Source organism: Saccoglossus kowalevskii, chromosome 17 (genome assembly GCF_978046115.1).
Source record: "Saccoglossus kowalevskii chromosome 17, keSacKowa6.1, whole genome shotgun sequence".
NCBI lineage: Eukaryota > Metazoa > Hemichordata > Enteropneusta > Harrimaniidae > Saccoglossus > Saccoglossus kowalevskii.
In genome coordinates, this window is record NC_140657.1 from 33,962,839 (window position 1) to 33,988,750 (window position 25,912).

Genomic DNA, 25,912 nt, shown 5'->3' on the forward strand with positions numbered 1-25,912 from the left:
CTATTTCTAACATGTATTCAGAAGGTGTATGAAAGTTTATTTTATGCAAATAAGCCCCAAATTATTCATTTCTATGCAAAGAAGCTTTGGTTTTTCCACCAATGTTGTAATGTAGTGAATGATTTGCACTTAGAAGTTGTCATGTCTGTCTCTAGACTGATTATGTTCTAAGCAACAACCTAAGAATATATTACATATAAGAATATATACATGTATCAAATAAACTTTACTTTGTTTTTTCAGCTTGTTACACCAAATTTGTTTATTATTTGGCCTTACTGAATAATTTGTAAACTTATGATCTAAACAACAAATCAAAAAAAGCTTAGAAAGAACTCCCATGTGCTGACAGTATTGGAGACACATTAAATATAATTTGAAATTACTTAGCTGAAAACTAATTATGCAAATCAGAAAATTAACATGAACAGATTTGATTGTAAAACTAATGAGGTCTGCGCAATGTAACAAAAACTCTATGTACCAAGTTTAATTGAAATGTGATTAGAACCAAAAAATTATGAATTATTATGCTAATTAGGGAAATAATATGAACAGAGTTTTACCCCAAACTAATTAGTCCCCGTTCGAACGTTGTCCGAAAACGGGGACTTATGTTTTGCCCTGTGTGCGTCCGTGATCACCTGCATCTCGAACAGGCATGGACCGATTAAGTTCAAACTTCACTCATACATCACACATTATATGGGACATATGCACATGCATTTTTTTCATGATCCGATTAACGATAGCCGAATAGCGACCATTTTAAGGCCGAAAATGCATCAAAATCGCACATTTTCACCATTCCGGACCCGGATCTCAGTTATGCATGGACAGATTTTGTTCAAATTTGGTACATACATTAAACATAATAGGACCTTGATGCAAGTCATTTTTTTTTTGGATCGGGTTTGAAATGGCCGACTGGCGGCCATTTTGTTTTAAAGAATTCAGTTCTGGATTAGGTAATTATATGTACTGATATTACCATAAAAACTATCAGGTCTGTGCAGTGTCATATGACATCTATGTACCAAGTTTCATTGAAATGTGATGATTAGTACTTGAGATATCAGTGGAAAAACCGAAAATTGACATCATTATGCAAATTAGATAATTAGTATCCACGGATTATTACCAAAAACTAATCAAAACCTAGCATTAGTTCAGAGCATCTACATGTATGTACCAAGTTTCATCAAAATCCAATGAGCGGTTGTTTAGATATCAGTGGAACAGTCATAGAACAGCTAAAAAATAGCTAATTATCATGCAAATTAGGTAATTAACGAGCATGGATTTTTACCAAAACCTAATCAAATCTGTGTATTGGCCCAGAGCATCTATGCACCAAGTTTCATCAAAAACCGATGTATGGTTCTTGAGATAGCAGTGGAACAGTCGGACACACATACACACACACACACACACACACAGACAGACACACAAACTGCAAAGACTCCCCCATTTTGTGCTTCACACATGGGAGTCAAAAATTATAGATTCAGAAATTGGTATAGTGACCATGTGCAAAAGCAGAATGCATTTCTAACTTTACCCGCATAATCCCATAAAGTCCAGAATATACTTACATAACTGCAAACATTTGTTAATACAGTATGCACTTGTAATTACCCAAAACACAACCACATAACTTAACATTATGAGCTTCAAAGTTAACATTAACAAAACAGAAATCGAGTTAAAGCACAAATATGCATTCTGAATGCAATAATTATAATAAATAATCCAAGTATAATTTGATACTTCAAAAAAAAAAATGCTGTCAAACAAGCTGGTCACTGATTAGTCCGACTACTAGATGTCAGGTTTGGAGAGCCTAGTCTGCACAATATTGTAAACATTTGGATGCACTGGTGTTCGAACAGAATCACATGTTGCGTCAAATTAGACAAATATATGCAAGGAAGTTGACATGCATATGTCATTATTTCAAATTAGTAAACTTTCTAGTTTTACGATAAAGTTGTAACAAAGTGAGAGGTACTCTACAGCAAGCACCCTAGCTTTGCGTTTCAAAACAGACAAGGTGGCACTGGTAGATACAACACCCTATTTTTGTGTGACGTGTCTGGTGTAACAAAGTTTTATGTTCTGTCACAAATGTTACTAAGACCTGCAGTGCATGGGGAATTAATTATGCTCCCATTTGACCTGGATTTATGCAAGAAAATGCATAAAAATGTGCAAAATATCAGCTGAAAATATATTGGGTTCAAAAGGTTAATACAAGAATAGTTAGACCTGTCAATATGGTCATATCAGCTTAAGATAAGTAAGTATTAATCATTTTGAATGACAGGGTACCATTCAATTTTATCCAGATATTATCTACTGACAGATCACATGACTGTCTAAATAGAACCAACACAGCCAGCAAGGTTACACTGAACAAACTAATTCCTGAACTTTAATAAAAGACTGACACAATAAAATTTCAATTTTCAGGAATTTACTTAAGAAACTGCACAACCAATTAACAAATAGAGTAACTGTGTTAACCTGCCAGAGCCTTGATCATAATTTTCCCGGACAGATCGATTCCCTTAAAAGCCAGTGATTTATTTCATGAGAAAACAGATCTCCATGACTACCAACCAGAATAGAAAGAATGACGACAATTAGACATGTGTATAGTTTGTACAATATGTTTTTGAAATCTAACTGTATTCTGCAACGAACTGTTGCAACAATTTAATGCATGGCAACATAAAACAAGAGGCACTGATGACTATTATATATACCTCCAGTTAATTAGATCAAAGGGGAAACCCTGTCAATCACCGTTCCCAAAGAATGAGACCGTATTCATCACATACTAGTACTATATAATATAGACAGCGAAGCACCGTGATCCCTATGAACCGTCAGTCACGAATCATACAGCCGGTTGAATGCCTACTTTCAGCACATGTTGTAACATAGGACATTTATCCCTACAATAGGCTAAATTAAAATGTTTTTCCCATAACATTTACCATAACACATTTTTCCTGAAACATACATAGTTTCTTGGTATTAACAGTTTTATATTTTATTTTGCATATAAAAATATTTTTCAGATACAAGTGTCATAAATCATGTTTAAAGTTGTTTACTTTACCCAGTTTTGAATTTTTGTGAAATCTCATTCAAAGCCTGGCACAATATAACTGAAAAACAGGGTAGGATGGGTTATACAAACCCCAATTTTGTTTTTTCTTGGCCTAAGGCCAATAAAAACCTGCCTACTTAGCCTGTATTAATTTTTCATCTGCCTAACAATTTTACTAGTGTAATCTTTGCATATTACAGTCTCAGTCTGCTTTGATATCTTCTTTTAAAATTTGTATTACCACCAAGTCAACTTTTGTATTTAATAAACTGAAAAACTATGTCTAGTTGGTCTTAAAAAAAATTACACAGCCAAAGAAGTGTGAAGTGAATTCAATGTTTTGATATTTACTGAACAATTTACATATCTCATCTCATTTATCTATTTTATAGATAAATTCAAAATTAATGACATACTAATTCAATCTATTTAAATACCAACTAGAAATAGTTGATGTTCAGATAGTGCCAGATACTCCAATTACACACACAATATGCCACTGTCAAGTTTAAAACCATTTAAACTAACTATAATTATTATCATTCAGAATAACGAGGCTGAGAGTTCATTATATATAGCAAAAACTGATATTAGATATTCATCTATACAAGCAAGCACACTTTGTATTTGGACAAACTACTGCCGAGACACTCAAAGAACCTACTGAAAAGTACAATATCTTTTCCTTTGTGTGCTATTCAATGTAAACCCTGACCCCAAAACCTTGGGAGATGCGAGTACAAGACAAGCAGCCTATCGGCTGATAGCTCCGCTGTTTGCAATGCACATTTCAATTAAAGAACTGAAGACATCATTAGAAAATGAACAATATGTATAGTATCAAAGCAATCGGACTTGCAGTTTTTAACAAGAAGTCGAAAATATCACTTTTTACCAAAAATGACAAAAATATTCACCAAAATTAGAGAATTAAAGATATCATTACAAAATGAACAAATCTGAGAGAGGTCCACATGTAGTACCTATATATGTAATATCAAAGCAATCGGACTTGCAGTTTTCAACAAGAAGTCGAAAATATCACTTTTTACCAAAAATGACAAAAATATTCACCAAAATTAGAGAACTGAAGATATCATCAACAAAATGAACAAATCTGAGAAAGGTCTACATGTAGTATCTATATATGTAATATCAAAGCAATTGAACTTTTGGTTTTTAACAAGAAGTCGAAAATATCACTTTTTACCAAAAATGACAAAAATATTCACCAAAATTAGAGAATTGAAGATATCAACATGAAATGAACAAACCTAAGAGAGGTCTACCCAAGGTACATATACACCAAGTATCAAAGCATTCAGGCTTGTAGTTTTCAAGAAGAAGTCGAATCAAAGAAAGCTTAGAAAGAACTCCCATGTGCTGAGAGTATTGGAGACACATTAAATATAATTCGAAATTACTTAGCTGAAAACTAATTATGCAAATCAGAAAATTAATATGACCAGATTTGAGTGTAAAACTAATGAGGTCTGCGCAATGTAACAGAAAATCTATGTCTCCAAGTTTAATTGAAATGTGATTAGAACCAAAAAATTATGAATTATTATGCTTATTAGGGAATTAATATGAACAGATTTTTACCCCAAACTAATTAGGTTTGTACATTGTCCTAGAGCATCTTTGTACTAAGTTCCATTGAAATGGAATAATTAGTACCGTGAAAACTCCAAAATTTCGATCCCTCTAAAAATTCGATCGCCTGTTTATTTGCCGGGTTTCGGTGTTTTATTTACCTCCAAATTTTCGACTCCACTAAAAATTGCCGACTCATTCTTATTCGAAAATTGCGACCAGTTTTAGTTTTCCCCCAAACGAAAAAAAAACCGATGTGAGCGTTCAAACGGGACCTTCCTCAAAGGCATGAATCCGGGTTTCTGATTGACTGAGAGATTTTTATTTTATTGGTAACGAAAATATATTCTAAATAAACAAAGTTTCAAATAAAAACGAACACAAAAATCTCGGCATGCTGCGTTTCTGAATTGTTGATTATTACTGTACTCAGTAGTGATTATAATAATGTACACAAAATAAATTTGTTGAATGGTTATGAAATACAAATAAAAGTCAACTTAGTTTCATCGTAAGCGAATGATTCCGGTCTCGTATAAACGTTTGATGCTGTTGGATATCCGCCATGTTCTCTTAGGTCAAATAGGTCAAATCGCTAATTAACCAATCAAAAAGCTGGATGATGCCAACGTGTTCAAATTACCATAGCTTATTTAAATATGTTAATGTTATTGAACGCAATGCGGAAGAGATTGATGTTGTAGTACGATATTTTGGCTTGGATTTTGATGCGAAAACGGCATCATTTTTTTTAAATAAAAAAATTAGTTGTTTTTAAAAAATAAACTGGTCATCTGAAGAATAATTTAACATTGTTCACAGTGATAACAGCTCATTCTCGAAAGGAAGCTTACCCGCTCACGCTAGTCACGATAAAAATCATACACGTGTACTCTTGAATAGACAGACGTCAATGACTACGGTAAAACTTAGACTCTATTTTAGCCGGCAGGATTGATTGAAATGTCCGAAAAATGACGCCAAAATACACCTTAAAAGTCCCATTTTATTTTCTTAAATCCCATTTTATTTTTTAATCCAAGGGCGAATTTACGGCAGAATTTGGTCCCTCAAATAAGGGACACGTGAGCTTTGATTCTAACCGGATACATTGCACTGGGTCGGGGAGATCGTTTGCTAAACTTCCATGTATCTTTTGTCCAATGGGTACCTGTACTTCGAACATTCGCAAGTTTTCCTAGGTAGTGCGAGACAGCTTTGTCTTTTGACCTATTAGTTTTTTGCTGACCTCTTCTCCGCGTCTTGATGTTTTGTTTTGCTTGTCATAATACTCACTGATTGATGACTTTGTTTAGATTTTGAGTTACAACTCGGCCACGACCTTTGCTTTTACCGTGAAACATGAGGAAGTTTACGTCAATTGACGGACATTGCATTTTTTAAAAACTAATGAAGCACACTGTCTATCATCCCCATTTTTTCATTTGCTGATTTCTATTCTGAAAAATTCGACCGTCCGAAAATGCACCTTAATTTTGACTCTAAAAACACGTCACATTTCTAACACCAATTATTTAAAACCGGTCGAAATTTTGGAGTTTTTACAGTACTTTAGATATTAGTGTGAAAGCTTAAAATTGGTTAATTATGCAAATTAGGTAATTAATATGTACAGATTTTAACCCACAATTATTCAGGTCTGTCTATTGTCCTACAGCATCCATGTACATTCATTGATATGTGATGTATAGTACCTGAGATATCAGTGTGAAAGTTGGTTAATTATGCAAATTAGGTGATTAATATGCACAAATATTTACCGGAAACTAATTGGGTCTGCATAATTCTAGATTCATTGAAATGTGATGATTAGTACTTTAGATATCAGTAGAAAAGCTGAAAATTAATTATGCAAATTAGGTAATTAATATGCACAATTATTTACCCTAAAACTAATCAGGTCTCTGCATAGTCCTAAAGGATCTATGTACCAAGTTTCATTGAAATGCGATGATTAGTACTTGAGATACCCGTGGAAAAGCTGAAAATTAACTAATTATGCAAACTAGGTGATTAATATGCACAAATATTTATCGAAAACAATCAATCTCTGCATAGTCCTTGAGTATGTAAGTACCAAGTTTCATTGAAATGTAATGCTAACTACTTATATCAAATGCTGAAAATTAATTAATTATGCAAATTAGGTAATTAATATGTACTGATATTACCATAAAAACTATCAGATCTGTGCAGTGTCGTATGACATCTATGTGCCAAGTTTCATTGAAATGTGATGATTAGTACTTGAGATATCAGTGGAAAAACCGAAAATTGACTAATCATTATGCAAATTAGGTAATTAGTATCCACGGATTATTACCAAAAACTAATCAAAACCTAGCATTAGTTCAGAGCATCTATGTACCAAGTTTAATCAAAATCCAATGAGTGGTTGTTTAGATATCAGTGGAACAGTCATGGAACCACTAAAAAATAGCTAATTATCATGCAAATTAGGTAATTAATATGCACGGATTTTTACCAAAAATTAATCAAATCTGCGCATATGTTCAGAGCATCTATGTACCAAGTTTCATCAAAATCCAATGAGTGGTTCTTTAGATATCAGTGGAACAGTCATAGAACAGCTAAAAATTAGCTAATTATCATGCAAATTAGGTAATTAATATGCACGGATTTTTACCAAAAATTAATCAAATCTGCGCATATGTTCAGAGCATCTATGTACCAAGTTTCATCAAAATCCAATGAGTGGTTCTTTAGATATCAGTGGAACAGTCATAGAACAGCTAAAAATTTTAAAACTAGCGCCGAAGGCGCATATTAGTTTTTATGTTTATATAAGAGATTGCATACTTACCTTTGGTTAATGAAATTTTAATTTCATAAACAAATGGGATAATTGCCAATTATCATATAATACTGGTTAAATAAAATCGAAATAACAGTGGATAGCTCCCGTAGGGGGCGTCCTTCCCCTGTCATCTGATTTGCATACTTCCAGATCTTTTTGACCACGATATTGATTCGTAGCTATTTATCTGGGGTGGTTTTGGGTGGGAAGGTAAGTATGCAATCTCTTATATAAACATAAAAACTAATATGCGCCTTCGGCGCTAGTTTTAAAAGTTTATTACAGAGTATTGCATACTAACCCCTTTGGTTAATGAAATTTTAATTTCATAAACAAATGGGACAGATTACCAGAGAATATCTCTTGGCAGATAAATACTACCCCACCTGATTATGGAATTGAAAAAATTCCATCCCCCCAACTGTATAACTCCCGCTAACTGAATAATTCTTGCAGTTGCGGAAAGTTACATGCCCTATTGTTTCGTTACAACTTGGCCTGTCACTAGGTAGCCTAACGAGTGTAGGCCCTGTGACTCGGCCGCTAGGTCTTTCAGGTAATAAGAGAGAAAAGTGTTGCTAGTTTTCCAGGACCCGGCTGCTAGCACCTGGGCTAAAGAAGCTCCGCTAGCAAATGCCAGTGTATTACCTATGCCTCTTAAGTCATGCATCTTGGCAGTGACTTTGCCTGCCTCTGTGCTCAAATACTTATCACTATAAGCGTGGTAAACTGTCTCTTTTACCCATCTCGCTAACGTGAATTTCGACGCCGCTGAGCTTTGTTTACCTTTTTGGTAACAAACGAACATCGACCTTTGACCCCTTCTGACCCCGGAAGTACGTTTCTTATAATAAGCTAGCGCACGTACCGGACAAAGAATTCTGTCTTGTTTTTCATTGGAAATATTGCTCAGTGCCGGGATAACGATCGGAGTCGCCGTCTCGTGCAGTTTCTGATTTTTTCCTCTGAATTTTACTGATGTCATTAAAATCGCTTTATCGGGATAAAACACCGTAAAATTGTCTTCAAATGACAGAGCGTGTATTTCGCTAACTCGCCTCCCTGAAGCGAGTGCTAGTAGAAAAACAGTCTTTTTCGTCCAGTCCTGTAGTGACGCCAATTCCTTCGGTTCGTATGGGAATTGTCGTAGCGCTTCAAGGACTACTGACAAGCTCCATGCAGGTGCTTTGTACCTCTCAATGGGGCCCGCCTGTGTAATAAAGCCCTTGAACAGATCGGAGATTGTCGGGTCATCCGAAATGTTTTTGTCTAGGCTTAGTTTGAGTACAGAGTTGATCGCCGATTTATAGTTTTCTACTGTCCCCGGTTTCAACTTTTTTTCGTTGATCAAATAAGAAAAAAACTCCGCTACTTGGGGCAAAGAGGGATAGAGTGGATGTATATCCCCTGCAAGACACCAATTACGAAATTTTTCCCAGTGGTATTGATACAATCCATTTGAGGAATCCCTAAGCCCGGCCGTCGTTGTTTGCGACACTTGGCTTGAAAACCCTTGCGCAATTCTAAATTGCTGGATAGTTTCCACACGTGAAGTTGGTACAGCTCCGGGTTGGTTGGTGTATAACCGCCGGGTTGTGTCAACGTGATTTCTTGTGGCAGGCTTCTCGGATGGTCCGTTAGCAGAGACAGCAGTAACGGAAACCAAGTCTGAGACGGCCAGTTCGGTGCCACTAGAATCATGTGCGAGTTCTCCGATTGTTCCAGTTTTTGTAACGTTCGGTGGATCAATGGAAATGGTGGGAATGCGTAACTGAACATTCCGCCCCACTCCATCTGAAGTGCGTCCCACGTCAGTGACTGTTTGTCCGGATAACGCGTCACAAAAACGGGACGTTTTTTGTTTTCCGGTGTTGCAAACAGATCTACCTGGGGTTCCCCCAACATGTCGAACACTAGGTTTACTGCCGTCTGTGACAGCTCCCATTCTGTGTCGTCGTAGGGTTTCCCCCGGGATAGCGAGTCCGCTACACCGTTTTGGACTCCCGGTATATGTTTGCACATCAGCTCGACTTTGTTTTGTGCACACCACTTTAGCACTGCTACAGCATGGTCGTTTAACGACTGTGATTTCGTTCCCCCTTCCTTGTTGAGGTAAGCTACTACAGTCTGATTGTCGGATCTTATTAACACGGCCCGGTTTTTTACCGCTTTTTTGAAGGATTGCAGGGAGAACTGCTCCGCTAGCATTTCCAGTCGGTTTATGTGAAATTTCCTTTGTTTTTCGTTCCACTGACCGTGTGCAATCCCGTCCATGCAGTGCCCTCCCCAGCCCGTCATGGATGCGTCCGTCACCAACGTTACTGTCGGTTTCGCCTTGTCCATGGGAATCCCCGCCGTGAGGTTCTTGAGGTTGCCCCACCACGGAAGTGATTCCAGAAAGGCCGGTGTGAACAGTACCGGTTTTTCGTATTTTATCCCGTCCTTTGATAGTCGCATTTTTAACTGTGCGTCTAACACTAGGCGTTGGATCGGTCTGGACTGTAGCGCCGCTCTCGGTACTAAGCCCCTCATCGAAGTTAACATCCCCACTAGTCGCATTACCTGGCGTAGTGTGGCTTGTTTTTGTTTTAGAAATGATTGTATCATTTTTTGTACATTGTCGATTCTGTGCTGGGCTGGTCGGATCATGCCTTTCTCCGCATCCAGTTCCATGCCCAGAAAGACTATTTTCTGCGTCGGTATTAATTCTGATTTTTCCATATTTATCAGAAAACCTAGCTTTAACAGTAGACTGACAGTCCGCTCGGTTGATTGACAAATCAGGTTCCGATTTTGACTTTTTATCAGCCAGTCGTCTAAGTAGGGGTTGACGTCTGCTGCGTTCTTGTGCAGTAACGCCACCACTGTGCGTAGAACTTTTGTAAACAGAAGTGGGGCTGACGTCAGGCCGAAAGGTAGGACGGTGTACTGATACGTTACACCGTTCACCACGAATCGTAACAAGCGCCTGCTTTCTGTGTGTATTGGTATGTGCAGGTAAGCGTCGGTCAAGTCGAGGGACGTCATCCAGTCCCCTTTTTGAATTGACGCTCTCACTAGTGCCGGAGTTAACATTTTGAACGTTTCTTTCTTCACAAATTTGTTCAACTCCTTTAAATCCAGCACCAGCCTGTACCCACCGTTGGATTTCTTGACGGGAAATAACCTCGAGATGAAAGAATTTTTCGGGTTTTGTACCCGCTGAATTACCTTTTTTTCGAGTAGTATTTCCACGCTTTCTTTCAGTATTGTTGACTGAGTAGAGCCCGGTTTCCCCGAAATACATGTTCTTTTTTTGCATTTCGGTTCTTTTATCAACGGTATTCGATACCCGTGTGTTATTATCGATATCACATACGGATCGTTTATAGTTTCTTTCCACCGGGGAATACATTTCTGCAGACGCAGTGCCACCGGCGTCGAGGGACTCACCAACCCTCGGTCGCTTGTGGCGGTATACATTGACATCGCCGATTTCTCCATTTCCCCCTGGAGTGAATGCGGCGTTATATCCCCGTTTAACGTCCTTCCCCCCCTTTTTTTCCAACCTGGAGGGGAGTAGGGACTCTGCCTTACGGGTTTCTGTTTTTTCACCGGTCGATGCGTCATTCTCCCTAGGTCCACGCATTCGGCCGGTTGTTTGTTTATACGATCGCCCACCGACCTGAGGTGCGGCCGACCGTGTTTTTGTTGTGCACGATTGAGTTCCCGCCATCCTGGGCACTGAACAAAATCGCTTAATGCACGATGTTTTGCACGACTTGGTTCCCGCCGACCTGGGCACTGAACCGAATCGTTTAATGCAAGTGGTATATGTGTAAGGGGATCTGTGGTTTGATTTGTTTGACAAAAATACTCGGAGACTTGAGTAATATTTGACATGTTTAATCGCACCTTGTTTTGATACATTACCATTTTTGCTGAAGTATAGTCAGGAAGACTTTTTATTGTTACCAGTCTGTTTCGAGAATTGTTTATTCTGTCGCTGCTGGTTTTCACTTTTTCCTTTTGCCTGATACGGGTTTGCCTTTGCGTTTCCCTTGGGCTGACCCGTAGTAGCTTGGTTAACTGGCTTCGCCTTGGTCGCGATGCTCTGTTTGTTATTAGCGGCTTGCTTGGCTTTAAAGGCGCCTTCGATCATCACACGGTTAACTTTTGCCGCTGCTTTCTCATTCAACTTAGAATTCACAGCGCTGAGTTTTCCGTCGAATAATTTGGTCCCTCTGAAATCGATCGTCGCCAATTCGTTCTTGATTTCAGCGTTGGCGGCTGTCTTTAGCATAGCGGACCAAATTGCTGCACGGCGAGAGTGTTGAATAGTCGCTCGTAACTGGAGGTGACTCTGTATTATGTCAGCGTCGACGACGTTAGTCGCGACCAACAGCGGCTCTAATGTGCTAAACAGTTCATCCTTGGTGATGTTGCCTGTTTTGAATTTCGCTAACTGAATTTGTGTAGTAGTAGTGAAAAATTCTCTATGGCTTAATGCAAGAGAAGTGTCCCAAACGTTGTTTTCCAATCTACATAGCGTTGACTGGGACAGGCAATACGGGATGTAAACTTGTGGTTTGCCGAGTGGATGTTTCGTTATACTTCCTTCGGCGACCATTTCCCGGACGCATGGCTCCAGTTCTGGTGGTTGTACGCCGAGAGGTCGTTCGTGCAGGCTGGCGTCGGTACCGACCGGTGTTTTCCACTCATCAGCGGGCGGTATGACTTTTTGGTAGCGTCTGCTCCAATCGTCCCGGTTAGTCCCCAAGAAGTCGTCCTTGGTGGCTGTAGCGGTTTTCTCGGTAACTTCACGATCCCATTTGCCTCCTCCGATCACGCGTTGTTATAGCAGCGCCCTGTGTCAGTCGGGGAGACCATGGTAGCATTGCTGAAGTCGTAAAAGTGTCCTTTTTCGGCAGTGTAGACAAACCGATCGAGAAACGTGGGGCGTCCGCCATCGGTGGAATCGGTAGAGGTAAGATTTTCTTGACCATAACCGCACCTTTCGTGATAGCATCGGAGCGGATTTTGAATTCGGGGTCCTCCTTGTCGGTACCACTCGCTGTTGTGGTTTTCGACGAGTCGGCCTCCCCCGCGTTGCTTGTAGCATCTTCAGTAGAAAAAATCACGCCTGCCTCAGCCAGTGCGTCTTCAACATTTTCTCGCACCACTGTTGTGTAGGATTTTTTCTTTTCCGCCTGGAGAGCGCTGACACTCCATGCTTTTGGTGGTACCTCTTCGTCTACTGGGTTTTCCAAAACTTTAATTTTTCTGGTCAGTAGATCCACCTTGTTCTGTAAATGAGCTATAACACTTTGCTCATTGTCAGTCTCCTTTGGACGTTTTTGGCTGGGTTCGTCTGCCAATAGTTCGTCCTCAGCGTTGGTAGGTACCGATGAAACCGAAGACTCCTCCAAATGACGTTTTTTTTTTTTTTGGATTTCTTCTTTCCTGATTTTCCCGTTGACTTGCGTAGGCGGGAATCCCAGTTCCAAGTTTCTATCGGCCAGGCGAGGCAAACACCGCAGTTGATGTGCCCATTACATTTTCTGCCACATGGAATGCAAATACGGTGATCATCGTAAGTGAGCATCGATATATGGCACTCTTCACACTTTCGTCCGAAAGTGTTTGAATCCGAAGTGCTGGGGGATGAACGGTGTTCAACTCTCCGGTATCCATATTTTCCGCCATCTTGAAACTGAAGGCGGGCTTTTGAGTTTCGTTACTAAAACTACAATTTTTTACTCAAGGTGACTAAGTACGAAGTTCTTGATGTCCACAAGAGCTTCCTGACACACTAATAGTTCGGTGGCTGTGTTGATGGGTGGTAACAATGTATTTCCACCGCAAAAACAATGATATTTTGGCAAGCCCAAATTTCAACCGTGAATCAATCTCGTGGTTAAAAATGGAAGTATGCAAATCAGATGACAGGGGAAGGACGCCCCCTACGGGAGCTATCCACTGTTATTTCGATTTTATTTAACCAGTATTATATGATAATTGGCAATTATCCCATTTGTTTATGAAATTAAAATTTCATTAACCAAAGGGGTTAGTATGCAATACTCTGTAATAAACTTAGCTAATTATCATGCAAATTAGGTAATTAACGAGCATGGATTTTTACCAAAACCTAATCAAATCTGCGCATTGGCCCAGAGCATCTATGCACCAAGTTTCATCAAAAACCGATGTATGGTTCTTGAGATAGCAGTGGAACAGTCGGACACACATACACACATACAGACACACTAACTGCAAAGACTCCCATTTTGTGCTTCGCACATGGGAGTCAAAAAGTAAAACATTGACACGGACGACGACGACGGACAATCACTCATATGATAAGCTCCGCTCGACAAAGTCGACAGCGGAGCTAAAAACCACTGATGTTGCCGATTGTTTTTTATTCAATAAAACACTCGCACATCCTGCTGAAAATAGTGCCCTATATACAACATGGGATATAATAATAAACAGAACATATTTGTAAGCGTTGAAAAAAAAAAAGAAAGAGGATAATTGGATATCATAACAAAACAAGCAGCATCCCAGTGGTGGCTCTGCTGTTAGCTATGCACATCTCAATTAACGAATTTAAGATAGCATCCAAATGAAGAAATCTGAGAGAGATCCACCTGTATAATATCAAATCATGGGTGTAATTTGTAATGACTACAATTATGGAATAAACAATTAAGTTTTTGCCATTATTATTAATTTTCCTCCACAAATGCTTTTCTGAGTTGTAAGCAACAGACAATTCAATTAAGACTAGGTCATTAACATGCATTCCTGATTTCAGTAACCTTCATCAGGCCTTTATAAAAAAATTTAAAAACCAAAATCATCAATAATTCTGAGATTTTTTTAATTGACAATTTTCATTGGTTGCATTGTTGAATCCTGTTGAATGGGATTCATGTGAGACTGCTAAAACAAAACTTCAAAACAATACGCTGCTCTAAAAAAACAATATTTTGAGTACCATCCAAGCTTTTTTGAGATTGAAAGATTCATTAGCATTCACAATGTATGCAAGTATTGATTTGAGTTGTGTTATTATCACTCAATAAATATGCACAAAGTCAGACAAACAAATCAGTAATCAGAAAGTAGCCACAGACATATTTATAACTGTTGTGGCGTTTTTCAGCTAGTAAACCTTGGTGAGATTCATGACAGTCCACTCAGTTACCGTCTGCTCCTGCTGTCCACATTTAATCCGTTTCCCTAGTTGAACAACCTTCAATAGTTAAATCAGTTCTATTTTTAGTAACTGTGACCAACGTAGTAATATGTACGATACAAACTGATCCTGTTACCATGGCAATCATATTCAGATGCAAATTTTGAGCCAACTGAGGAGTTTTGATTCTCTGTCCTCCAAGTATCAATCTAGACTGTTTTTGAATGCCTTCGTTTTTGCAACAAAGATGATCGTATCAAATACTTTTCAATTAAAAAGAAAGCAATTTTTAATTCATAATTCAACATTGCTTAGAAAATATGATCCCAAGTGGAATTTCAGTAATCAATTTCTTTGCTAACTGTATCCGAACACAAATACTAAACTGAGTTTATTATAAACTCACATGGGAGAACAAGGACATCAGCAGTAATCAGAAAACAAGAACAATAGATATTGAATACTGACTTCATTTCATACAACATGATATTCCATGTGAACGGGAAATAGATTTAGAAAATATTTTGCTACAATTTGGAAATCTTAGTACAAGAACTTGTTTAAGTTCATAATAAATTTAAAGAAAATATTCAACTTTCATCAAAATTTACCCCTGCAGAACCAAGGTTATGAAAGGTGGAGATTGGATTTTGAGTGACAGGTAACCAACTCAATGAAAGGTCATTCACCCTCTGTAGTAGTAGTTGGATAAACACTTTCAGTCTTCTTGCATTTTTCTGTCAAAATACTAGCTGTGTTAGTATTGGTCACACAAATGACAGACGACATTGAATTGCTAAATAAAGTCTGGCACCACCAGACTTTCTCTTTCAAAAAGCCTTCAATATTTTTGAAGCCAAGAAACACAATTTTTAGTTTTTACCCCAAAAAATTGTCTATTTTTGTTCCAATCTTCTGAAGGAAAGTGCAGACTAAAAACTGGACTATTTTGTGAATTTTTTATTTGTATGGTTAGGAAAAGTTGACAATGAAACATTATACATGTAATGTACATCTCAAAATACAAATCATATTCAAGTTATGTAGCTATTTACATATTAAAAAGTGCAAGTAAATACTTTATAAAATAGAACCAATTTCCCTCACTCCCCCAGGCAGTAATTTATGTAGATTCACCCAATGGCAAAATGTGTTTTTGAAAATAATCTCTAGTTTAGGGACCAGAAGAGTCATTAAATAAACCTAACCCCACATAAAACCAACAGCAACATTTTCACAAGTCTATTTAAAATCGGTCGATTCATTGTGAAATATAATGAACTGATTCATCATTATAAGAACTAATGAAGTACATAAAATAGACAGTAATTTTTGTCAATTTAAAAATGTGTTCCAAAACACAAAGTAACATTTCAGTGAGCATACATGTGTTGTATTCACTTTACTATGAGTTCATTTACAATATAGCATACATGTAGATGTACTGTGGTGCTGATGGAAAGGTAAAGGTCATGCAGTGAGAAGTCTAACAGCTGTATCATATTCACTCTAAAGGAAACATAGCACAGATCATAGGACAATATGTAAACTGAGTTGTTACAGTTTTGGTTCCATACAAGTACGCAACAACATTCAAACAATGTATTTATGTATGAATCATTTACATCCATCAATTTTGATCACAAAAAATTCTTGTTGTATGTAAATGTCATAGATATTAACAAAAGACATCGATAGAAGTATCCCAATAAAGTAAATAGTCAGGCTGACATATGTCCAACACAATTTCAAGAAATGAAAAAAATCATTCAAATTCATTTTATTTTTTTTCTGCAGCAATTTTAACTACTTGTATATTACATATACATGTTCTAAAATAAACAAACCTTTCAGAAATTTCAGATAAAGGGTATGGTATTCCAAATCGACAGTTTTAGCTAAGGTTTCAATTCAAGCTGTTTGTAACAGATTTGTACATGTTTTTAGTATATATAGCACAGAGGTAGATTCTGTTCAGGGAGGGAGGGAGGGATCTAAAGGGTAGATTCCGTTCAGGGAGGGAGGGGGTGATCTAAAGGGTAGATTCTGGGAGGGAGGGAGGGGGTGATCTAAAGGGTAAATTCTGTTCAGGGAGGGAGGGGGTGATCTAAAGGGTAGATTCTGTTCAGGGAGGGAGGGGGTGATCTAAAGGGTAGATTTTGTTCAGGGAGGGAGGGGGTGATCTAAAGGGTAGATTCTGTTCAGGGAGGGAGGGGGTGATCTAAAGGGTAGATTCTGTTCAGGGAGGGAGGGGGTGATCTAAAGGGTAGATTCTGGGAGGGAGGAAGGTGTTATCTGATAAACACTGTGGGCTATACTTGTACCAGCAGAAACCATGCAAATTGGCCGCAAGCCGACAGTTCCAGATATTGTATGACTACGCAGTTTTACTAAATGCATTGTACTACTACCGGCCAGCTAACATGACGTCATTGCATTGTAACAGATTTGTATACAATAGTATTGTTAACAATTGGTTCATGAAAAGATCCCAATAGAACTCCTAGTAACAAAGAACACACCACAAACCAAAGCAACAAATAAAACCAAAGATTGGATCAAAAGAACTAAAACCATTATTTGCTTTAAATTAAGGAATAAATACAGGTCAGAAGGTGTAGGAACGTGGTAGCAGATAAATAAGACAGCGACGTGCATATCAAGGTGTCAACTCCCATCTATTACAAGTACTGGTATTGTCACAATACTATGGAAACCAAAACGCATGCAAGCTGAATTTAGTTACCCCCCCCCCCCCTCTGAAAATTTCATAAAAGTTACAACCAGAGGAAAAACTAAATTTCACATATATCAAACAATACTTGTAAACAAGCAGCTTCTCGGCTGAGATAGCTCCGCTCTTAGCAATGCACATTCGAGAAGGTTTTGTGACGTTTTTAAATAAAACATTCTCTGCCTGTTGTCTCGTTCAGAACTGTAATTTAGGTTATATATATCAAAAGACTAAGTATAGAGGTGCAAGTTCGCACAAACTGGACAGACATTGTTTACATAATTATCACGTGACATCAATAATGGCGAACCTTGTAAGAATGACTAAGTACGCGATTGCGAGAGCACACTGCGGAATTTCCTGGTGAAATTTAAGTTATGCATTGTCCGTAATCAAGTCCATTGAAATGCGTCTCCGATAATCAAAAGACCTATTATTCCGATTTCTATGCAGGTTTGTTTTTTTGTCCCCAAATTATTTCATACTTGGCACCTTTAACAGACTATTATTCTGTGACAAAGCATTTTCTTTAAAAACCCAGACATATTTCGCACCATAATTATCTTTTGAACGATAACTGCGAGTTTGAATGTCCTAGTCCGAACGCACTTGATTTGGCGGCGGTCCCAATGAGTCGTTCTCGAACAAAACTTCAACTCGAGAAAAACGCGAAAAACAGTTTTGGTTAATAAAACACTGTAGATTTGCTGCATTATTATAAATATACACTAAAAATGGCCAAACATATTAACCACTGATATCATAGAACTCATAAAGAGTGTCAGATAATGAATAATTTCAAGCTCGAGCGCGAAAAATGAAGAAAACTGCTGGCATTTGAGTCCGTACTCCAGGAACGCTCGGGTTTTCCATTGTTATGCAAACGAACGAGGGATAATCCTCTGACAAACATTACTGTCCCACTGTACACGCTGACAGTTTACAAACAAGCTAATCCTTCAAGTGTCTCAGATAAGAATCTAATAAAACGGTTTTCATGGTGAAACAAAATGGCCGATGTTTGAAAAAAAATTGCTGTGTCAGAGTGCGACACTAAGTGGCAGATTTGTCTTTGCCTCGTCTGTCAACGCTTTCTTTTCTTCGCCATTGCGTTAGAAAAAAAAATGTATTAGTAAAATAGAATATTGACTTGGAAAATAAAACGATTTAAAAGAAAGTTGTGCAAAGTTACAGTACTCCTTTCGCACAACCTCCCGCCCGCTTCCGCTTTCCAATCATCTTTTTCTCTCGCTTTTGCGACCGCTTGTTGAATTCGACCGGACAATTTCTGCTTTATTTTCGACCGCGCAAACCCCGAAATATCACCGCCCACCTGCTCGCTCGCGCGCGCGCATTTAAAATTCGGACTAACAGAATAATTTCCGAGGTTCACATTGTCTTATAATTGTCTTTCTGGTTTTTATAGATGTTGAACAGCTGACAAAAGTTCAAATACTTTTTGTTTTAACTATATATAATTATATGCACGCAACCTGACCCTTTGACCTCGACTTGGCTTGGACTGAATGTTTTATTTTAAACAATATTCTGACGTGAAATACAAAATGTATTTCAACACAAGTATGACAGGGTTGTCTGGGGTTTCTTTCCTGATTGTTGAGTCTTCGCAATGTGTTTTGTATAATTATTGTTGTTTTCCCCCGATGCTGAAGGACCGTAAAGCTAAATGGCAGTTACATGCATGGGCTGAGTGAAAGAAAATATTTCTAAGCCTAAAATAAAACCTAATATTACACCTCTTTGTGTATTTGTTAATTTTACATATGTTTGTCATGACAGTATGTTTGTAAATATCTAGAAAAATCTCGTCTTTCGTTGATAATTTTGATTGTTTGTTTGGAATGTCGATCCCCGTTGGTTTCTCCATACTGAGTTTAGGAAGGGCGTCGATCAACAGCGTGACAATCAGCCGAGAGAAGACAAACTATGACCGTAATTCATGGAGATCATGTCCGTAATTTGTGGGCTGAAACCCCAAATAATTAATCAAGTATTATTATTTTAATATATATTTTATTTTACATCGCAAAACTAAACCATGCCCAAAACAGAGCTAGAGTTGTTCGCGGTGAAACAACCGCATTGAAGACGATGCAACTTCAGCTAGCCATTTCTTACCTTGAAATAAAAAAAATAAAAATTCGAAGAGCATCGGGGAAAATATTAATAATCATCCTTATCAATCGCTTGCTTTATTTTATTCGAATCCATGAAATTCACGATTTTTTTTTACATTTGTTGGCAACTTCCGCGCTAAAAAAGATTGAAAATGTGGGTGTGGTTATTTTGCAAAGTCCTGTTGATAATACGGACAAATATGGTTCTGTGACCTAGTTCTTGCTCCGATCAGGTGACTCTCAGCCAATCAATGATGTTGTAACAAAGCATATTTGACGCTAATTGAAGGGTCGTCGTACAATCCAATCACCGGCGTCGATTCACATAGTTGTTTGTGCTGTGACAGGCTTCAAAATTATTCGCTGAAAAACATATTTTGACAAACTGATGGAATTTGACCTTAGTTCAAAAAGAAAATACTAGGCTAAGATACATTAGAGCTCACGCGAATCAGTTTTGTCTGCAAGTTGTGAAATAAAGTAAACCAGAGTAGCGTCAATGATTTTCAGCCCTGAAGGACTTTGAATTGTTCGACTGGCCACCAAATAGTTATGGCTATAACTAAATTTGACACGTTTTTCTTTTAAGCCCAATAAATTATTTATACATGTCAAGCTCTGTTTTTAGTTTTTAGTCGAAAATATTTTTTGTGGGAACACTTTTGCGGTACGTATACGGTATAGACCGAGCTCATTCAATGATCGTGACTTAATTTTAAAAATTGAATGTCAAATTTTACCAGACGTGGACCGATGTGGATTCAATATCGTTATTTTTGGAATTAATCACTAACATTTCCTCGTTTCTTTGCGCTGTCAAAAGGATTTACCTAGGCTTTTTTCACGTAACTGTCTCATTAAAATAAAAATAAAAATATTACATCTAGAACAAGCACCCAAAACACGTAACAAGAGGTCCCAGTTCAGTTGCTTTCACGATACAAGTGTAATACAGCTATTAGATTTGAAGTGTCGTTCAGAATGTAATAATAGTTAATACTAGTTGTATGTTCACACTTTACTATCAAAACCACCATTTCGACCACCCATGTGCCAGTTTTCAGTGTTTGGGCGAGCGGTCAATGTTTCCAATGAGCGAGCGAGCGAAAAAAAAACGCGATTAAAATACGGTTTCCGGTTGGACAAGACTGCGTGGTCGGAAATTAAACGATAAGCGGTCGATGTAAAAGCGGAAGGTTGGGCGAAATGAGTACTGTATGACCATGTTTCTCCGACGAAGTCTCGACTGACAATAATGCTGACAATGGACGTTAGATAAACACGCATTGTTTGCAACTGGAAGCTTATCACCCGTTATATCAGAATCGTCAACAACAGAGTATACAGATAAGATGTTATCATTTAATTCCTTCCAAAGATAAACACTATGCAAATATCCACGAAACGGCAGTTATAGTCTTTTCTGCTAGTGTTTTAAAACACTAATTTGAGCAACGTTATTTCGCAATTTCGATCTTTTGTAAACCTGGGGTGATGTATCAAGGTCTAAAGTAACAGTTTTATCAATTTTTGAAAAATCAAGAAAAAAGTGAAAATTTCCCTTCTTGCTACCTTAAAGAACAGAAGATATCATTAGAAAATGAACAATATGCATAGTATTAATGCAATGGGATTTGCTATTTCCAACAAAAATTCAAAAATATCATTTTTCACCATAAATGATTGGTTTTTAACAAGAAGTCGAAAATATCACTTTTTACCAAAAGTGACAAAAATATTCACCAAAATTAGAGAATTGAAGATATCATTACAAAATGAACAAATCTGAGAGAGGACCACATGTAGTACCTAGATATGTAGTATCAAAGCAATAGGACATGCGGTTTTTAACAAGAAGTCGAAAATATCAGTTTGTACCAAAAATGACAAAAATATTCACCAAAATTAGAGAATTAAAGATATCATCACGAAATGAACAAATCTGAGAGAGGTCCACATGTAGTACCTATATATCTATATATCAAAGCAATCAGACTTGCGGTTTTTAACAAGAAGTAAAAAATACCACCCAAGGTACCGACATACCAAGTATCAAAGCAACCGGGCAAGCAGTTTTCAAAAAGTCGAAAATAGCATTTTTGACCAAAAATGACAAAAATATTCGCTATAAATAAGACAATTGAACATATTCACACGAAATGAACAAATCTGAGAGAGAACCACCCAAGGTACCTTCCTAGAAAGTTTCACAGCTATACTGTTTGTGGTTTTTAAGAAGAAGTCGAAAATTTAATGTTGACGACAGTCACGGTACAATGGTAACCGTAATTGTTGCAAGGACAATACACTTTTCTCGATTTGCGTGCCGCAGTGCATCGATAAAAATGCACGTAATGGTCAGCAGTATTAATCAAGTTCGTCTAGTGTGACCTTCGTGGCTGGCGAAAAGCAAGATTCCATATAATCTTAAATAGGCCTCAAGGAGGAGTGAAAGGCCTTAATTTGATTCTACAATGGGCGTCATGAAATGTTGGAAAATTCAAGTCAATCAAAATCAAAGAAAGCTTAGAAAGAACTCCCATGTGCTGAGAGTATTGGAGACACATTAAATATAATTCGAAATTACTTAGCTGAAAACTAATTATGCAAATCAGAAAATTAATATGACCAGATTTGAGTGTAAAACTAATGAGGTCTGCGCAATGTAACAGAAAATCTATGTCTCCAAGTTTAATTGAAATGTGATTAGAACCAAAAAATTATGAATTATTATGCTTATTAGGGAATTAATATGAACAGATTTTTACCCCAAACTAATTAGGTTTGTACATTGTCCTAGAGCATCTTTGTACTAAGTTTCATTGAAATGGAATAATTAGTACCGTGAAAACTCCAAAATTTCGACCCCTCTAAAAATTCGACCGCCTGTTTATTTGCCGGGTTTCGGTGTTTTATTTACCTCCAAATTTTCGACTCCACTAAAAATTGCCGACTCATTCTTATTCGAAAATTGCGACCAGTTTTAGTTTTCCCCCAAACGAAAAAAACACCGATGTGAGCGTTCAAACGGGACCTTCCTCAAAGGCATGAATCCGGGTTTCTGATTGACTGAGAGATTTTTATTTTATTGGTAACGAAAATATATTCTAAATAAACAAAGTTTCAATCTCGGCATGCTGCGTTTCTGAATTGTTGATTATTACTGTACTCAGTAGTGATTATAATAATGTACACAAAATAAATTTGTTGAATGGTTATGAAATACAAATAAAAGTCAACTTAGTTTCATCGTAAGCGAATGATTCCGGTCTCGTATAAACGTTTGATGCTGTTGGATATCCGCCATGTTCTCTTAGGTCAAATAGGTCAAATCGCTAATTAACCAATCAAAAAGCTGGATGATGCCAACGTGTTCAAATTACCATAGCTTATTTAAATATGTTAATGTTATTGAACGCAATGCGGAAGAGATTGATGTTGTAGTACGATATTTTGGCTTGGATTTTGATGCGAAAACGGCATCATTTTTTTTAAATAAAAAAATTAGTTGTTTTTAAAAAATAAACTGGTCATCTGAAGAATAATTTAACATTGTTCACAGTGATAACAGCTCATTCTCGAAAGGAAGCTTACCCGCTCACGCTAGTCACGATAAAAATCATACACGTGTACTCTTGAATAGACAGACGTCAATGACTACGGTAAAACTTAGACTATTTTAGCCGGCAGGATTGATTGAAATGTCCGAAAAATGACGCCAAAATACACCTTAAAAGTCCCATTTTATTTTCTTAAATCCCATTTTATTTTTTAATCCAAGGGCGAATTTACGGCAGAATTTGGTCCCTCAAATAAGGGACACGTGAGCTTTGATTCTAACCGGATACATTGCACTGGGTCGGGGAGATCGTTTGCTAAACTTCCATGTATCTTTTGTCCAATGGGTACCTGTACTTCGAACATTCGCAAGTTTTCCTAGGTAGTGCGAGACAGCTTTGTCTTTTGACCTATTAGTTTTGTGCTGACCTCTTCTCCGCGTCTTGATGTTTTGTTTTGCTTGTCATAATACTCACTGATTGATGACTTTGTTTAGATTTTGAGTTACAACTCGGCCACGACCTTTGCTTTTACCGTGAAACATGAGGAAGTTTACGTCAATTGACGGACATTGCATTTTTTAAAAACTAATGAAGCACACTGTCTATCATCCCCATTTTTTTTGCTGATTTCTATTCTGAAAAATTCGACCGTCCGAAAATGCACCTTAATTTTGACTCTAAAAACACGTCACATTTCTAACACCAATTATTTAAAACCGGCCGAAATTTTGGAGTTTTTACGGTACTTTAGATATCAGTGTGAAAGCTTAAAATTGGTTAATTATGCAAATTAGGTAATTAATATGTACAGATTTTAACCCACAATTATTCAGGTCTGTCTATTGTCCTACAGCATCCATGTACATTCATTGATATGTGATGTATAGTACCTGAGATATCAGTGTGAAAGTTGGTTAATTATGCAAATTAGGTGATTAATATGCACAAATATTTACCGGAAACTAATTGGGTCTGCATAATTCTAGATTCATTGAAATGTGATGATTAGTACTTTAGATATCAGTAGAAAAGCCGAAAATTAATTATGCAAATTAGGTAATTAATATGCACAATTATTTACCCTAAAACTAATCAGGTCTCTGCATAGTCCTAAAGGATCTATGTACCAAGTTTCATTGAAATGCAATGATTAGTACTTGAGATACCCGTGGAAAAGCTGAAAATTAACTAATTATGCAAATTAGGTGATTAATATGCACAAGTATTTATCGAAAACAATCTCTGCATAGTCCTTGAGTATGTAAGTACCAAGTTTCATTGAAATGTAATGCTAACTACTTATATCAAATGCTGAAAATTAATTAATTATGCAAATTAGGTAATTAATATGTACTGATATTACCATAAAAACTATCAGGTCTGTGCAGTGTCGTATGACATCTATGTACCAAGTTTCATTGAAATGTGATGATTAGTACTTGAGATATCAGTGGAAAAACCGAAAATTGACTAATCATTATGCAAATTAGGTAATTAGTATCCACGGATTATTACCAAAAACTAATCAAAACCTAGCATTAGTTCAGAGCATCTATGTACCAAGTTTAATCAAAATCCAATGAGTGGTTGTTTAGATATCAGTGGAACAGTCATGGAACCACTAAAAAAATAGCTAATTATCATGCAAATTAGGTAATTAATATGCACGGATTTTTACCAAAAATTAATCAAATCTGCGCATATGTTCAGAGCATCTATGTACCAAGTTTCATCAAAATCCAATGAGTGGTTCTTTAGATATCAGTGGAACAGTCATAGAACAGCTAAAAATTAGCTAATTATCATGCAAATTAGGTAATTAACGAGCATGGATTTTTACCAAAACCTAATCAAATCTGCGCATTGGCCCAGAGCATCTATGCACCAAGTTTCATCAAAAACCGATGTATGGTTCTTGAGATAGCAGTGGAACAGTCGGACACACATACACACACATACACACATACACACACACATACACACATACATACAGACACACTAACTGCAAAGACTCCCATTTTGTGCTTCGCACATGGGAGTCAAAAACTGTTCACATGACAACAAAAATACTATATTTAATATGCATTATTTTTTTTAATTTTGTTGGTAACGAAAAGTATATTCTAAAATAAGTTTAAAATAAAAACAAACACATTGCTTATTAGCAAATGATCACAGTACGGTAGCGCTGCATTCCACAAGTGATTAACCAACTTATTTTCCAAGTGTTGCAATTGTTGATTAATATGCACTGATTTTTACTTAAAATTAATCAGGTCTTTGGATTGTTCTAGAGCATCTATGTACTAAGTTTCATAGAAAAGTAATGAAGTAATAGTACTTCAAATATCAAAAGCTGAAAATGTATTACTTATGCAAATTGGGTAATTAATATTTCACATATCTCTGTGCATCGTTCTATGTATCTATGTAACTTTCATTGAAATGTGATGATTAGTACCTAAGATATCGGTGGAAAAGCCGAAAATTGATTAATCATTATGCAAATTAGGTTAATTACAGTATATGCATGAATTTTTATCCAAAACTAAGCACATCTGTACATTAGTCCAGAGCATCTATACACCAAGTTTCATTAAAAACCAACATTCGGTTCTTGAGATATCAGTGGAACATGCACGCACGCACACACACACACACACCCCCCCCCCCCATCCCCACCCACCCAGTTATATTTGAATAGCTTCATTTGTACGGTTTCAATCAAATCTGTCATTTAC

At 37.1% G+C, this 25,912-nt stretch overlaps 1 protein-coding gene across 1 annotated transcript in view; it reads right to left on the reverse strand.

Moving 5' to 3' along the window:
* Window positions 1-25,912, reverse strand: part of LOC100371235 (influenza virus NS1A-binding protein homolog) — an 89,199-nt gene that overhangs the window by 31,093 nt on the left and 32,194 nt on the right. The gene's annotated exons all lie outside the window — the stretch shown is intronic.